The sequence below is a fragment of the Notothenia coriiceps genome, unplaced genomic scaffold (assembly GCF_000735185.1).
Source record: "Notothenia coriiceps isolate Sejong01 unplaced genomic scaffold, NC01 NC01_scaffold00037246, whole genome shotgun sequence".
Taxonomy (NCBI): Eukaryota; Metazoa; Chordata; class Actinopteri; order Perciformes; family Nototheniidae; genus Notothenia; species Notothenia coriiceps.
The window spans coordinates 15,388,236-15,407,011 of NW_011369947.1; the positions used below are offsets into that span (position 1 = coordinate 15,388,236).

Sequence of the window (18,776 nt, forward strand, 5' to 3'; positions counted from 1 at the left end):
GCACCCACAGAGGACCGGGCAGACGTGGTTCAGGGGCCAGGATAATGATAAAATTCTAGACGAGCGTGAGATTTTAAGTGGAGCATTCTGGAGTATTTTGTGCGGAAGACAATGCCTAAACTCGTCCCTGATTTATCGTTAATACGCTGAATGCTACCTGACAAATTATGTCCCGATGAGTAAAAACATAAGAACGAAATATACATAAGAGGTATACTGTGTTGTTAGTGGGTGGCGCAATCGCTAAATAAACACAGCTTACGCTTGGCGTGCTGTTGGGCTCTGTGAACATGAAATCTCAAACGCTGATTTCTTTTTGAAACGTGCTTTTGAAAAATAGCTGGAGGCCCGACAGCACCCGTAACCGAAGAGGAACACCACTGGTTTTAACAGGCGCTTTTTTTTTTAAATTTCAAAAATTGGTGACTGCTGTCCTACGCAGGAATAAACTGGAATATGATTAGCCATAAACTTAACTGACACCCACTGGCTGCAATGCATTAAATTACTCGTTAGGCGGCAGAGCGACTAGTGGAGTACAGGGATACACATATGGGGTTACCTATTCAGTTGTAAAAGCTCATGAATATAAAATGTCAGATAGAGCTAGGAGATGATCAGGCAGGGAACGAAAAACATATTAAGCATGTTGAATGACGATAAAGTTATACTCTGCAGTAACAAATGTTCTTTTTGGAGTTTTCAATTTTGAGTTGGATCTCGTAGCGTTCTGTTCAGATGAAAGCTAAAAAGGTATAATGTTATTTGTTGTTCTATTTGTATCCTAGGGCACCAAATGGGACTCTACAACACCTCCTTGGTTGCTTGATATGCGCTTCGCACTGATTTATGCTAAGGTGCCAAAACTGTAAGATCATGGAAGTGGTAGGGATATTTCGGATGAGGCCGGTAAGCTAGACTCCTGGTACTAGATGCGGTTAATAAGGAAGAGAAGCAATATCACTGCTGTGTGATGTGTCGCTTTACATGCTGTGACCATTAAGAGAGGGTTTTCATGCCNGCTCCGCGGACGTAACGGCTCCACGGATTGGTCCATTTCGTTCCGGGTACGGTTGACATCATGCGTACCCGGAAGAATCAAATGGACAATGATGTATCTCCAACAAGGCGTTTTGGGGAGGTATTTTCTGTGTTAGAGTTTTACTCGCTACAGGGTGTACTTTGAGGGTTTGTGACTCTGCAGACCGTTTACATGCATAACAACCTTCATAACACACAAGGGGACGGGTAATAACCAGAAAAGCATGACATGGGACCTTTAAAGCTTATGTGTTGAATACTTTAGTGAGTATGTGTGGATGTCATAAAACAGAAACACTAAATCTGGGAATTTAACTCACAGTATTGGGAAATGTGGAGTAGACTAGTTTAGCAATGTGTAAACTCCCTTTGACTGTTGTGCTACATGATACTAAAAATCCATATTCTAATAATTGCAGCTTCGCCTGGAAGTTATTATTTTTTATAATGTTAAGAAATATCTCCCTCGTCTTATCAAGAGCATACAAGATCAGTGTGTAATCAGAAACGAATAGAAGCTGTAACAACTGTGGGAATTGAGGATGAATTATAGGCAGGCCTCTGATATCTAGTTAGAGAAAGGTTTTTATGCCTCGTGCAACACTGAAGCTGTTCTGCTCAGACCTCAGTGTGCTTGTTAGCTTGTTTAGATGACTGGTCCAGTGAAATGACCCAAATTAGGCTGTTAGAATAATAGCTTTTATGTGCCAAAGTGCCCCCAATGGGGTTGCATGAGTGAATGCATGCACAGCTTTCAATCTGAGCAGTAGAAAGTTTTCCAATATTTCATCTGGTTTGTTGGATATGCCAATGGCTCAATGAGGGCTTTTTCTTTCCATTTCTCTCTAACAATTAAATGTGTGCATACAAATATTGCATCAAATTATAAACAGTTTTGATTTAGCTAAACCACGATGTCGTGTATCTGATATTTATTTTAGAAATAACAAAGGATTAACAGTTGCTGTGACGCGAGAACAGTCAATGTCTCTAAGTCTGTTTATTGCAAATATCAACTAAATATTGAGTAATTATTTATGCAGACCAAATACTATGCCTAATGTGTCCCTTGGAAACATGACAGAAGAGTCAAATGATGAAACATGTTAATCTCTATTGTTTTTTCCATCTTCTCATAATTACAGTTTTGAAAGTTAAATCCCAGTTGATGTTTTATCTATTCTGACTCAAAATACTTTTCCCCTAAATTAATTGCTCTAATCAAAGCACAGTTATGGGAATACTCTTAAGCCCTGCCTTTGGAGAGACACTGTAAAGGCAGCAACAATAAATGATGAAGTCCGTACATGGCAAGACCGAGGAACCATCAACCTCAAGCACATAACTATTCCCATTAAATACCCAGCTCACCATAACGTGTCTACCGTAGCTGTAATTGCATATGTTCTATGAATTGTTTTAATATAGAGTGTAATGAATATGCCAATTACATTTTCACTATGAAATTATGACTCTGTAATTTGAAGTAACCGGGAGAGTGTACTATATGGTTTACATGGGTTGGCACAGTAATAAGCCTCAAATGCTGACAGTGCATCAGCAGCACAGCAGCACGGCCCTCAGAGAGCCATCAAGCAGAAAATGATAATTAATTAATCATGGAGTGTGAGGCAAACTCCGCTCTATTAGCCCTTTGGTAATTCCTTCCCCTCGGCCTCCGCACTAACCATAGAGATCATGCCTCCAATAAGGCTTGTTTACTCAGCAGCACTTTGGTCACTGTACTGACAGCTGGTTGGAAATTGTCAATGACCTCTAAGATTAACATTATTTACCCACAAAACTAAAGTAATCTGAAGTTATGCCTGATCCTTGTGTACATACAGTAGCGTCTGCTTTTGTCTTGCAACACAACACCGATAAATTGCTTCCTTTCTCCTCTTTCAAAAAACAATAATATATTCGCGTAAGGGGTCATTCACACCCTTCAAAGTCCTTTGTGGTTTTTGTAATAATGTATCTTGTGTTTTCCATATGGTGCTTGGTTATGTAAAGTGTTAAAATATACAACCTTATGACTTGGTTCAAATGTGGTTCACATATCGCAAGCAGCTGTCATGCTTTTGGTCGAAGTCCAAATCCTTTCCCTCTCCTCAAAGCTAGATTCTGCTGAATCATGTCTCCTCCTTCTCTCAAAACTCTCCTAATTTTATAAGTGTGAAATTGAGATTCAGCAGATTTTGAATCATAGGCCCACCGGTTGATATCTCCCCGTAGAGTTTAAGCAAAGTATAAGGGATTTTTTCAATTATTAACACAGGCTGTATCACTGCACTCTTTTCTAATAATTAAAACAAGTGTCTGCTTTTTAAACTGAATGAAACTGTTCTTTGTATTATTTATATTTACTCCTTTAGGATTATATGATCACAGAAACCAAATAAATTAAAGCACTGTATAAAACCAAAGCTTAGATTATGTTTGAGTAGTAATGGTAAGATATTTCTTGATTATATCAAACATCTTTTAATCATCACTCCAACACACAACATGTGTCTTGACTGGAATGTATTCAAATTAAACACTATACTTAACATCTTAATATTAAGTGCAAATGTAAAACCCAGCTATTTAAAAGTCAAACTTGCCATTTAAAAAAATAAAAAGGGCCTGAATTTGATTCTCATCAGAAAAGGTTGTTATACTGAGATTAAAACGATCCTCAAGGCACGAGATCATCGTCATATATACAGTCAAAGGTCCATAAATTGATTTCTAACTATGTAAAATTGACTGTCGGGCACTAGAAGCGTGGCAAAGCACATCGGCTATTACTCATAGTGGATTTTGTATGCGCAAGCGTGCCCGTGCAATTACAAAGCAAGCCCATAAATTAGTTGCTGAATCTGCCTTAAATCATGAGGGAATGCATCAAATACTATCTTACCCAATCCAGACGGGCGTCTACACTGTAATAGGATCTGGAATACTGTAGTTACGAGTGTGACAACAAATAACCGCCAGCCCCCCAAGGAGAAACGAAGGTGATTATTTGTTGATGGGAGGGAACTGAACTTCAGTGTTTCAGTAATTGATCTGGGTTTTTGTAGCAGCATGGAGATATCAGAATTCAAAGCTGTGTTTTGACAACATAAACCCATAATATTTCGACAGATTTAAGTCCTTAGTTTCCAGAACCTGCTTAGACTGTGTAACAATTTGAAGAGAGGGAGACAGTGTAAGGTCTAGAGGGCAGATTATGTGGTTCCTCTTAGGTCATGCTAAAGCACAGGATGTGGCAAAGTCAAAACAAGACAGCCCTATTAAAGTATTAACAGTCTAGTAACATTTCACTAGGGACACTACAGCCTGTAGTCTCCACTTAAAGATGTTCTGATCACTCGCATGCAGATGCTTTATCTCATAGCTTATTAAATAAATGTATGCCCCTATTAAATTGGGAGGGTTTCGAGCTGCCATGCTGTAACATTAATGTTCTTGCTTGCCTACAGTTATTGCTACCGATGTAAAGTATTAAAGGTACCTCGAGACCAGCAACTTCCCTTGCATTTAAATGTAGAACATGACGTTCATGGAATTGATGCCTGATGCTGAACTCTTTCAGCATCTGAAAGACATTATCTCAATTACAGCAAAGAGCATGTGCTTTTGTTCTGGCAAGATGTCCCATGAGGACTGTGAATATTTTTCATTTAGTTACAAACCATCTCACCCATGCAGGTCTGTATGGGTATTTTATAGGCCTGCGGTCTGGCAAGGACAGAGGAATTATCCTGATCCACATTCATTAACCTCATTCTCATTCTCCAGAGCAACAGTGCTGTAGAACTATCTGTCACCGCAGCACAAAAATGATGAATTGGTAATCAGTTGAGAGCTGTCAAGAAAGCCCCAGGAATGCAGAATTTACGCACTTGTTTGCCCTTGCATTAACCATTTGTAATCAAATCAGTATTTATCGTTGGTTCAGACAGACATGTTTTATGACCCAATGTTGTCATATATAGGCAGGTAGACAACAGTGGCAATCCTCATTGGAGGCAACATTGAATTCTGGGGGAGGTGGAAGTGTCCATTTCAAATAACTAGACACCCCACCCCTCTCAAGCCTATGATGTGTGTGGGTTGTGATTCATTATTAATCATCCTCTTAAATTATTAATAATTTCCTTAATGAAAATGGAGTGCGAACACAACAAATCAATATGTCTGGCTGATGTGAAAAATGTACATAAACCTGATGGTAAGCAATAAATATTTGAGATTCCACTTCCTAAAATTGCTGTTATTTAAAATCACCAAGCAGTTACGTTAAAGTGTGCATATGTGAATCCTCAACAACAATTAGAGGACTGTCGGAGACGTCACCGCCCGGGGGTTTAGTGTCCAACCTGACCAATCCATGAGCAAGAGAATCCAGGGGAGGAATCAATACACTGACAGCTGAGCTCCAGAAAATCCAGACTGTATCCTAATTAGGAGGTCAGTGTGTACCAAGAATTTCTCTCACTCACCTAATTGTGCTTTAAAGTTCAGACACAGTCAGTGGTTGATAGCAGAGTGCTTGGGAGGCCAGCCGATGGGTAGTCTACCAACCTGTTAATGGCTTATGTTTTAAAAGTTAATGAGAGCTGGAGTTAAAAGCAGCATTAGCTAAAGGCTAGGTGGAGTTGAGCTATGTGGATTAACTTTTCATTTCCTCCTCATTAGGTGGGCCTGGGGATTAGAGAGACCCCTGTATGAAATGTAGCATGAAAATATCCAAATGGACCTGCATAAAGAGAGTTTGGAAGAGGGAGAAGTGGAGGAGTTAATGTAAGTGATTTAGCTTTTAACCTCTCCCTTTCCTCAACGCTGAGAATCTCTACACTTAAGTCGACACCATTTGCTCCCTATTAGCCAATAAGAACGCTTGTAGGAGTAGGCAAGCCTACCTATTCCTGAGGAGGTGACTTTGAAAACTAGATTTGGTCATTAAAAGTAGAATAAGAAGGCCATTATAATTCCAAGACTGAAGTTGCCATTTATTTGGATTGTGAAGTCCCTGGTGTAGAAGTTAAATGTCACTTGACGACTTTAATGAGTGTAAAGTTAGGGAGTGTGGCCAGAGCTGATTACACTGTTTTATACAGCAACTCCTTTTCCAATCCTGTGTCCAAAAGAATCATCAACACTTCACACTGATAGAACCCCCCCCCCGCACCTACTACAGCCATCACTACAACTTAATTACCCTCAATGAGGAAAAGAAGGCCACTGATCCTCAAACTTGCTGTAAGTGATTTGTAATGTGTGGAGCCAATGGGACGTGTCATTAAAACTGGTATGAGCATCCGTATGTGTGTATATAGTGTGCATGACTTTTCCTCCCGTATTTCCAACGTTCATTAAAATAATGCTGCATAGGGAAATAGAAGGTCATATCAGCATTTTACTCAATTGAATTTGATGTACACGTAGCTGAATGTAGGAACTGCCTATAGATAGAGCAGCACACTCCGTTGGAGGTCTTCTTGGGTTCACTTGGTTTTGATGAACCCTAGTCAGACTCGTTCCAAAATATACTTAATCAGGTTGGGTCTGGTTTTACTGCCACATGTTTCAAGTATGTGTAGCGCTTTGTTAAAATGTGTTTGATTCACAGATATTACACTGGATAAAAGATGGCTACTGAAAGCTTTGTAGTTGGTGCAGGAGGATTGAGTTTGAATATGCTCAGTTTGGCTTTTGATCGGATTTAGTGAACATTCATCTTAGAGCTATTCGACTAAGATAGGTTTTTCACAAGTCCAGTTTGGATAAAGTAAACCTTTTGGACATAAAACAGCTTAAGAGTAAGCAAGAGGGATGGAGGTGGGCAAATCTTTCCTTCTGTTCCCATTTAGTGTGTTTAGTTTAGTTAGTGTGAACTACATTTGTATATTGATCCTATCATCTAAGCAGGCTGCAAACATTAGTGAGTTTGTAAAACTGCTGCAGTATTCCATAAAGCAAAAATCACAGGGTAACAAATTTGTTTTTAAGTAGTGTCCTAAATAGCGATTATTCCTCGTATTAGTACATTGGTGCATTTATGTTTTTTTATGGCATTACAGCGTATTCAATCACCAGCACCCTTACATAGCCATTACATACACTACGTAATGGAACAATAACAGTTTATTAAGATACAGGAATAAACTCGAAGAAAAGAATGTCCTGCATTGTAATGAGAAATTATAACTTGCTCTTGCTCCACTATTTCTGTAAGAAACGAATGTGACCAGCCAAGAACAATCAACACCTCTTGTAGTTTATTGAAATGATCTATGTTCAACGCCTGCATAGTTGCATATTAAATCCCTTGATGTTTTCGTGTCCATTTGTGTGACCTGTCAGAAGGAAGAAAGAGGAAAAAGAAAAATGTGTGAAAACAACCCTGAGAGGTGTGAATATAATCTGTATTAATGAGGCCATATCATATAAGAGGAACAGTCAGGAGAGACTGCGGGTGAATTCACATCATTTGGATAATTAAAGCAACTTACTTTGACATTTGCCACACGTTTGTGAGATTCACATTAACGATTACCGACGCTAAGGCTGGCTTTTCTGATTGTGTTTATGATCATATTGTTGCAATCTTTTATTTCTGCTCTGATGGAGAAAGAGAGAGAAGCCTGTGAGAGCAAGGGGTTGCTCATCATACCTCAATGTTCATTATATAATGTTCCCTGATGCTTTTTCCTTAGATGTAAAGCAGTCGGGCATGTTTTTTTCCACCTTCTCTTTCATTGCCATCCAGTTAACTGCATAACCTTTCCTGTAGCAAAAAAGTTGCTTTTTAAAGATGCTGCTAATGTGGGTCCCTGGTAAGTTCCCCTTACCAGTCACTCGTTGGGATATCACACATGCTCGGTGACACCATTTCAATGGCTGATTTCCCTTGCTGGCCAATTAAGGGGCAGCACCTACAGTAGGAAGTTAGTTGTAGTCACACTCCTGTTTTCTTTCCTTTTTAGTGGAATGAAATAATCCCTCACAAGCCCAAGATACAAAACAAAAAAGAGATTTCTGTGACATTATAAATCCTCCAATAATAAAATAGTAGTGCATTTCACAGAGATAAATGCTCTGATATTTTATTTAGCGTTTATTCTGTAGGGATACAATATGCCTTGACAGACTGAAACGGCTATCCAATGCAAGTATCATAGCGTTTATACTGAATGTTTCTCTGCAAAACACCTCTGCACATAAAACAGACAGATTGATTGATAATGGAGGAACATTTCCATAACTCCAGAAGAGTACCCGAATGTCTGAATTCTGTGTGCTGGTGTGGGTGACTCATACAAAAGCTCACAAAGAGGTCTGATGGTTAATATTCCAAACTGTGAATGCCAATTATCGATCTTTATGTGTGTGGGTATTTATCATGCATTGTAAACCCCAGGGTAATTAAATGCAAGTGCTATGCTTATGATGGCTATCATCACTTTATTTTCCAGAGCGGTCAATCATTCTATTAGGCCTTGCAGGATCTCTGTATGCTACGAGGCCAGTGGCAATGCACCGCCTCGGGCTAGAAGAACTAATTAGAAGGTTGCCCAGTGGAATTCTTTCACCACCATGTCCAATCCACCCCGCACATTTCTGCTTTTTCGTCCCAATTGTCCTCTTAATTTCAACATGCTGTATGTCTCTTGTTCTCTTTATTCCCCCGCCTCCCTCTCCAGGGCCATCCATCACATTTGCTTGATATGTAGAAAATGTTATGGCACCTTCCAATGCAACAGGGAGCAATTTAAGTGAGGTTTCTGAACTTCTTGATATTCTCAAACGGCTTGCTGGTTATGACAAAAATTATGTATTTTCTACCATTTTAAGGATTCCTTTATAACCTTGTCGGAACCAAAATCTTCAAATACTTAGTTTTGTTCAACAAACGGTCCCAAACCAACCATCAATATGTATACAGAAACAACGCAGAGCAATCTGCACGTTTTCACATTTGAGAAGCTTCAGAATATTTGCCCTCTGTATGACCTAATTTTATCTCGATTGCTCAATGAAGGGAATCTGTATTACATTATATTAATTTAGTCTAATATAATGTAGACTGCAGCGTAAATACTGTCCACGAGGATGATATTATTATTATTATTTTATATTTATGAATATTTTTTTGTTATGGGTTAACATATTCTAATGCAGCGGAGCATGTTCATTAATTAATCTAATAAAAACAAGATAGAAAGCTATATATATATATATAGTATTGGCACTATTATGTCAGTTAAATACACTAGGGCCTACCTTCCGTCCACTTAAGTTATAATTAAATTCATTGACATTAAGATTGTGGATGGAAACAAAACTCCAAGACCTTAACTCTGCCAAACACAAATCTAATTTCCAATATATAACTTTTAATTTTACACAAATCCAGCTGAATAGGCTTTTGTTACCCTTCAGATACAGATTGCCAACACATGTATAAACAGATCCCACCCATTCTGTGTCTCTCAGAAACAGACACAATAACAGCCATGCACCTGCACATGCACATCTTGATCAATGTTTGATCCACCCCCTTGCTTGTGCCCAGCCATCCTTCAACTGTACATGATGAATTACTCTCAGCTAGTCACATGTAAAATTAAAAACATACAGAGCGCTGGTTGTAGAATAATTATACCCAAGGGTTCATTCAAGCAAAAACTTTTATGAATCACTGCACACCACACCTCGAAAGTTGTATCATGTGTATTGTTCTGTATAACCATTACTTTATTGCCTGGATGCTTATGCTCCCAAGTCCCCCTTCTATTAAAGCCAATGCTGGTACAATATAAGCCTTTGATTTGACAGACCCGCAGATATAAAATCAGACTGACAAATGTAGAAGCAGGCAGATATAAAAACACATAGACCAAATCAGACAGAGCAAAGTAAGACGACAAAGGGAAGGATGAGAAAGGCTGGATTTAGACTGTGTGTGACATGAGTTGTTTCTGTCAGTTTCAGGACTACAGGCATCCTCTGGGGTTTGGGGATTGTTCCTATACACCGCCAGAGATGGATAATTGGTTATTTTGAGTAATTTTATGAACAAAGCTCAGCTGCTGCAGCTCAACCTCAAGTAAACAACACACCTTGGGAATAGCCTCTGTTCAGCTGTCTCGTGTCTGTAGATTCCTGTTTGGATGCATGTTTTTGTCTGCCAGATTTAAAGAATATACCTCACCTTTTAGCCCAGATGGAGCTATTTGTATTCACTCGGATGTTCACATGTGCGTTGCATTTCATTACATACAGCAGGCATTTGGAAAGCCATTTTTATTTTATGGTTAAGTTAACACCCCATCAATTAATTCATTTCAACATCTCTAGATATTAAGAGATCATTCTGTGGACACAACTGCAAGTAATCTTTAGTGAATGAAATTATGTCTATTCTGTATATTTAAATTGAAATGCTACATGTATGCTACAATGACCACTTTCTTAGTTATATCAGTCTGTTGAAAAACTCGTTGTTTCCAAATTGTCAGCTCACCATAAAGTTTGAAGAACAAAACCCTATACTGTTTGACATTTTAAAGTTATTTTTATTTTTGTTTCCTGCCCAGTTAATTCTCTTAGGTTTAAACAACGCTTTTAGAGACACAAGGCTTGACATTACCGAAGTCACAGAGAACCACAAAAGTATTCATACAAATAATGTATAAATATGTATAAGCCTTTGTGTAAAATAACACCACATAGCACCCAAACCCGTAACAATTAACACTGCATGGATAGGCTAAATGTCTTTGTAATTTATTATAATTATTAATTATTTTATGATTAGCTGATAGAATTTAAAGTGTTGAAAATAACTCAGTCTTAGAGGAGCAGGCCAGGAGGAAACAGCAATTATCTACGCATACAAACAGATTCCCTCTGGTTTCTCCATACTGCCTCCCCCTTCATGAGAAACAGGATTCCACATGAACATCTGTTAGCACAGCTGGTTTCATCATCTATATCTTTGTTTAATATTATCCACAGTGGATCCAGGTCTGAAGGGTTGCATTGTTTCCTGTTCTTGGCCTTGGCATACTTTACTTCCTGTAAAGCCATTATGTCAAGTAATCGCTAACTTACTATGACTGTTTTCTTAACAGCGATCTCTTTATCACCATGATGATTAATACCTTGATGATAAACTGTGGGTAGTCGCACAAATCATGTGATCATAAAACAGCTCAGTCATAATAGGACAGGCCTTTGAACATGAGGTGTACCTGGGCCTTTTTGAAGACATCGAAATTGAGTGTAAGCTCATTCAGGACTCTTGATGCTTGACTATATTTGTGTTGTGCAAATAATTACACACTTAAGGCACATTAAGATGTAATTGTACCTTTTTTGTTGTACTCTACATGAATGACGAACAATGCTGCTTGGTATAAACATAACGCATATTTCAGTGGTTCTATGCCGATAGTGTCAACTGTTTGGTTTGACATTTATTATATGGAAGTTCATTTTCAGTTTTTGACCTCAGTCAGCATTTATTTCCAAAGGCAAAGAGGGAAATTCTTCATTCTGTCTGATATGCGGCCATTTATTGTAGGTCCGATTTATTCATTTCAATGATGCTTGCTATGCTATACTTTCATCAAATTATAACAAATGGCACTTTGTTGCACACTAGCTCTGGGATTATTCTAGTGTAAAATGTATCATGCTGTTGCATAGAATTCCACATGAACTATCGCCAGGTAGGAGGATAACTTGACACACGGTGAACAATTCACATGGTAATGGCACATTTGCCGCTTTTCATTTAACCCACTAATTTGTCAAGTTCTCTCATATTTTGACATTCCCCTATTCTATGTGTAACTGTTTGTCAGGGTAACAGCAATACAGCGAGCAGAGCAGCCAGGCATAATATTTCTCTTAAAACTACTTTCTTCTTCTTACTGCTGGAACCCCACGTGTTCTGTGCCTGGAGCACCTCCAAAGGGAAGCATCCAGGGGAATCCTACCAGTTTCCTAAACCTCTTCTCATTCCGGCTCCTGTTTCTGTGGAGGAGTAACAGTTCAATACCAAAGCCCTCCTGTCTCGTTAAAGTCTGCAGACCGAGGCCAGACACCCTGTTGAAGAAAATCATGTCCATTTTTAGCCACTATCTATTTATTTAAGTCTCCATCCATACATTTTGATGATGGTGATGTTCAGAGTTCAGTAAAAAAACTGACCGCAGATAAGCAAGTGCTTTGCCATGTGGCTTGCAGGCCTCAGCCAGCTTCACCTTATCGTGGAATCTGTATCTGGAAGCCAATCCTCAGTTGTGATCGTAGGTAGGGTGAAAAACTGAATATTTTTCTCTTTGGCTCTGTATGATTGTGTTTCTTTCATTTTAAACATACATGAGCATTGCTCAACCACAAAACAAAAAATACCATATTTAAAATAAAAGAATACAATGAGTGAAAAAGGAAATCGAATCAATTTGCTCAAATTAGAACATAACACAGTATTAGTCAGTGAGAAGTTGTATTTGAGAGAAAAACACAATATCCGTGCCAGATACACACAGTACATATAAACCATGATTTAATCCCGCTTATGTCCCCAACTAGCAGTCCGCCTCATGTTAAATTATTATATGATAACAAAGGAGACATTTCTTCTAAGAGAGTCTTAATGAGATCGCTCTAGATATGCGCTCAGTGTTCTTCAGTGTTGGCAGAGAGAGCCAATTAAAGACAGAACATATCGGATGAATTATGACCAGCAATGATCACAAATTCATCTGAGCAGCTTGATAGTATTACATATGGGTTATTGATTGACTTAGTCTATAGCCTTTCATTACAGACAGGCATATGTGCTTTATTCTTACATTACTGCCAGGGAATAAAAAGCACCCGTCACCTGCCAAATGCTGGGTAAAAATCCGGTTTTCAGGGATTCAGGTTGAATTATATATTTCTTCTCTTTAGTAGAATGTACGTAATCATTTTTTGCAATCTGAATCATTAAACTAAGACTTCAATAACAGCAAAACATTTGACTTAACATTTGATAGAGGCAGCAAAGGAAAAAACGAAATGTCACACCCTGATTACTGCTGACTAATTACAATTCCTATGAGTACATTTTGTATTTATTTAAATGCTAATATTAATAATTGGAATGGATGTAAAAGTGTTCCAACAACTCCCTTACAATACCACAACATGTCTGTTTTAATAAAGGCACTGTGTAAAATACCATAATGCAGTATTTCTGATACCAACTGTTCACCTCCTGAATATTATTAATTCTTGAAGCAATCGTCAAATGGCTTTAATTCACTATAGTACAATAGTCGTAGTTAGCACAGATAACCTATACAGAATGAACACGAGCAGTGCAATTTACATTTGAAGTTATGTGGTTATGCCGTAATGTTCTCACATGCGCAGAGACACCCATCTTGATATTAAAAACTCTCAGCTATGTCATATAAAAATAAGCTTTCACGACTACATCTAACAGCTTTCCTATTTCTATTGTCCATTTTCATTAACCAAAATATGTTTGAATATTCCAGCGGGGTTATATATAAATCATTAAATAACATTTCCATTTCGACATGTCTATCTCGTATCTATATTCAGTGAATGAAGTATTTCTTCCGAGTTAGGATGAATATATATTCATATGAACATAACAAGGATGTGATTGAATCGACCGCCTGCCCTGCCCACCAGCTAGTGAAGAGTAATTGCACCGTGCACAATTACCTACAGTCCTTTCCCTGTGTCATTGGCCAATATCAGTGTGTCAATATACTGAGACCCAAAGCAAGCTGGCAGAAGTGATGTCTCTACAAAATGTCATCTAATTAAACGGCAACAATGAGGGGACAAGTGTTTTGACACTGTTGAAACTGTTATATGATATATGCAGGCTTTCCCCATTATACACTGAGGAGTATTTTACCTCTATGAAACAGCAATTCATATTTTCAATCTCATTCCAATTCATCTGCATACAGCCTCTTACACTGAATTTATGTTTAAATATTGAACATATAGTGATGGCAGGGGATTTGGTTCTATTTGGTAAAATTCCCAGATTCATTACACACAGAGCAATTAAAAAAACAGTCATGCCATTAAAATAAATTGCTTATGAGTAATGTAAACCTGGAAAAAATGCAGTTTCAGTGCTTTATGCTTATTTTTCTTTTTAAAGCTAAACCTTACTTGTAAGAGTTTTAAAATAATTTGGTTGAATATAACTGAATATACTGCTCCTTTAAGCAGCCTTTGCCCTCGCTGTGTATAAATAATAATGTTGTAGTCAACTGGAGATCAGGTTACCCATTTCTTTGGAGACCTGATCCAGTATTGAAGAATGTCTTTTCAAAGAAGCAACACATTTTTGAATATTTATTTAATTTCTCTAACCTTTCACATAATAAGGGCTATAACCTTGAAGTCAGGTTTTTTGTATCTATGTATTATTTCTTAAAATCTACTGCGTTATGATATATTAGTTCCTGTTTATTCAACAAAATGTGATGGCATTGACCTTCATATTCACAACTTAAAATTGTTACCTCAATTGAATGTTGTATTTTTCCATCATATCACAAGTTTAAAGTGGCAATGTAGTGGCTCACTAACCAGATAAACTCAGAAATTTCTAATATATGCACTGTGCTGTGTGTACTCCTCGATTCTGATTAAAATGTACAAACTGATGGAAATATGTGTAAAACTGGAGCATCATTTCCAAAGCCATTGCAGGGGGATAACAAAGATCATGGTCTCTTCACAATGGAAAGCCTCTTGCACATGAGATCAGAGCTGCAGCATTTGTTTTACAGCTGAATGCTAATTGGTAACACAGTGCAAATTGCTTGCATGCCAATCAAATGCGTAGTTAGCCTTTTTGCCCAATTAATGATTAGTATAATAAGAACACGTTTCCCTTAGCTCAGACACTAATGAGTAATAAACTCAACAATGGTATTTTAACATTAGTTAGGTATGTCAGTTCAATGCTTAAAACCAATGCTTTCATTAGAAAATATCTTGCAGCTGTAGATATTCTCTCTTGCTTTCACACCCATACATCTTTATCAACTACAGGTGGGCAATATATTAACCAAGATAAATATCTGTTGTTCAGGCTGCTGTAATATTAAACAGTGAATGTATTCCTGCATAGCAAGTGTATATAGGTGGAAATGGAAGAAAGAGCCAAATGCACTGAGAGAGAACTTCAGGGAGAAATGTACAGAAGTGCTCAATTCACCGGCATACTGAGCACTATCTCATTGGAAACAATTACTGACGAAATTATGCACAAAAACCCCTTTCGACCTGCGCTCAGTCACAGAAACACACAAACTACACAAACACTACAAAGGAGGGACACACATTCCTGCCTTGTGCAATAAGAAGGTTAGCCCTGTTACTAATTATGACACTAATTCATTATGAGGGAGAATTAGAGCTGGCCTCTGCTGCGCCCAAACTCCAATCAGGCTGTAAATGAGGCAGAAAAAACGGGCTGAACCTGGTAATGGAGAGACTCTTCAGACTTGTGAATTTCAACACCTGCGCATCAGGAAATCACTTGTTAGGTTCGATAGCCGACAAACAGCCCCCATTTAGAAGTCGTACATTTTCAGAACATCCATTTATGAAGTTGTTCATCCTCACCACACACTTCTAACTTTTAACCACTTGATCAACCCTGCAATATAATTCACCTATTTTATGTGAATTGTTTTACTTACTCAAATGATTTATATATAACTCATGTAAAAATAGCCCCCTTTTAAGCACTTGAATATATGAATGCATCCTGATTGTAATCGTCTAACCACAGGAATGGTATTGATTTGCAGTATGATCCCAGATAAGAGCCCAATTAGCATACATTAGAAAGACATATCTTGAATTTAGTGCACATATACTCATGCAAGTGAGTTAATGATACTCTATGGATTTTAAACCTTCAGTATCACATCAGAAACTTGCAAATAGAAACAGATCGTGTACAGTAGAGATAGAATGAGTATGTATTAACAGGAAAACCAAGGCATTGTGTCCAATTGACCTTTGTGTGCTAAGACCAAGGCATTGTGTCTTAGCACACACAGGTCAATTGGATAACATATATTTAATTATTTATTAGTGACATGTCGGTACATCACTGTTTTTAAAAAAACTGAATTGTAATCTCTAAAATCCAGATATTGTATACTTATAACTGAAGAAGACACTATGCTCTGGGACAAGACCACCTGTCACAATATGATGTATGTTGTGTCCTCACCTTTTTGCCTCTCCCATTTCCAGTTAGGATATATACAGCTAACACCCAAGAGGACCTTGGCCTAAAAGAGACTATAAAAGCAAACACTAGTTAAATATCCTAGAAACCAGCCTTCCCATCTTCTCTATTGTCCTGCGTCGAGGGAAGCATCTTTTCTGGAACTCCTCTCGGCCATAGTTTGACAGCTAATTAAGAGGATGATGAGTGCTACATTGCTGTGATGTGAGAGTGGAAATTAAAGATGAGAGAGGAGATTATGTTTCTATTAATATGGTTTAAGTTGACACCCCTGTGTCATGGTGCACCATCACTATAACGGAGAAGGAGGACATCACAAACATTTGTCTTTGTGAAATTCATAATTGCACACAATACATCTGCATTGCACACCTAAAGATACAAAGTGGGTTTAGTGTTCTTGTATAAAAGCTAGGACAATGACATATTATCACAATATTCACCAACACCTTATGAGTGGAAGGTGAGAACATTAGAGCAACTTCTGAAAAGCAAATCATCTTACTGTAGGAATGAAAAACACGGCTTGGGTTTATTCTAATGCCCGTTGCATTGCTCTGCTATGAGATAAGAATATATCTTGCTGTGATTGTATATGGACATTTCTTGTGGTTACACAGCATGTTGATAGATTGGTATTCAACACTTATCTGTGAAACACTATGTAATGGTGGACATTTTTATTTCACAATTACATAAACATTTAGAGCTGTTGTTCTTTTTTCAATTGTCCTTCTGTTCTGCTTATGTTATACATTTGTTTTTTTCACTTGTTCTTCGATTACATTAAGAACAAGACACATTTTCATAGGTTCATATCCTTTATATCCTGAGACGGTTGTAAACAGACTGAAGGATATAAAAGATTTGAATTCATGCTCCTCCTTTTATATCATTCTTGTACCACTCATTTGACTAACGCTTTGCAAAAATATCGGTCTTATCGACCTCCAGAACCTCTCAGACTGAAGGAAATTATGAAATTCAATCAAACCTCCAAAGAATTGAGGTTGATTGATGACTTGGTGGTGGTCTGGCCATTGCAATTCCAGGTGAAATCAGATAGACTTTCCAAACATTCTCTGGGTGAGGCCACAGGGAAAGTAAAAAGACGTCACAGATGCAGTAATTTGCACACTTGATGAAGTACAGAGGTACTCTAGGATATACATGAAGGCGTACTGTAGATGGAAAACCAATATTAAGAGCAAATTAGATTGAATACACTATAACATGTTCATTATCATTCATTCCTCCCAGGAGGTAGAATCCAACTAACTTTGGCGATTCCCTTTTTTTCCCCTCGTATCACTATCTTCACACTTTTAGTTTTTAGTGAAATATCTCAATAAGTACTGGATAAATTGCCACATTTTTCCGACATTTATAATTCCTAGACGATTAATCCTGATTACTTTGTGTATTTCTCCACATGTTATCTATGGCTCTTCCAACAGTTAGATGTAATGGGCAATGTTTGGTAAAGACATTTATGGTTCCTAAACAATTTGTCCTTAAGACTTTGGTGAAATCATTAAGATAAATCTAGTATAGGTCCACATAATAATAATAATAATAATAATAGATTTATTTTGTTTGTGCTTTTACAGGTGCTCAAAGACGCTTTACAGATATAGTGAAAAGAAAATAACAACCAATACACAGTATATAGTTAAAGTCACATTTAAAATCAAGCAATACAAAGACAATCACACATTAAAAGCCAGATTGAAGAGGTGAGTTTTTTGAAGGTGGTGAGGTCGGTGCAGTCTCTGATGGGTTGTGGGAGTGAGTTCCAGAGGGAGGGGGCAGCGAAGGAGAAGGCTCTGTCCCCCCAGGTCCGGTGATTGATGGATAGGAGGTTGGCTTCTGATGAGCGGAGGCAGCGGGAAGGGGTGTGGTGGTGTAGCAGGTCTGTGAGGGGGAGCCTGGTTGTTGAGGGCTTTGTGAGTAACGAGGAGGACTTTGAAGTCGATTCTTTGACGGACGGGGAGCCAGTGGAGGTTCTGGAGGACGGGAGTGATGTGGTCTCGGGAGCGGGTGTGGGTGAGGAGGCGGGCAGCAGAGTTCTGGATATGTTGGAGTTTATTGAGGAGGTTGGATGGTATGCCGTAGAGGATGCTATTGCAGTAGTCGTGATGTGATGAATGCATGAATCAGGGTTTCAGCAGCAGAGGAGGAGAGTGATGGGCGGAGACGGGCAATGTTTTTGAGGTGGAAAAAGGCGGTCCTGGTGATGTGATTGATGTGGTGGTTGAATTTGAGCTGACTGTCGAAGATGACTCCGAGGTTGCGGATGTAAGGGGGGGGGGAGGATAGCGTGTATATATTTATATATATATAGGCCTATACAGTCTATGATATAGGGCAGGCCCACCTAGGGGCGCCGCCCCACCTCTTCCCACATTACAAATTA

General features: G+C 38.3%; 1 protein-coding gene across 1 annotated transcript in view; it reads left to right on the forward strand.

Annotated features, from left to right (window-relative positions):
- LOC104966470 (low-density lipoprotein receptor-related protein 1B-like) overlaps positions 1-18,776 on the forward strand; it is a 1,038,955-nt gene that overhangs the window by 647,660 nt on the left and 372,519 nt on the right. The gene's annotated exons all lie outside the window — the stretch shown is intronic.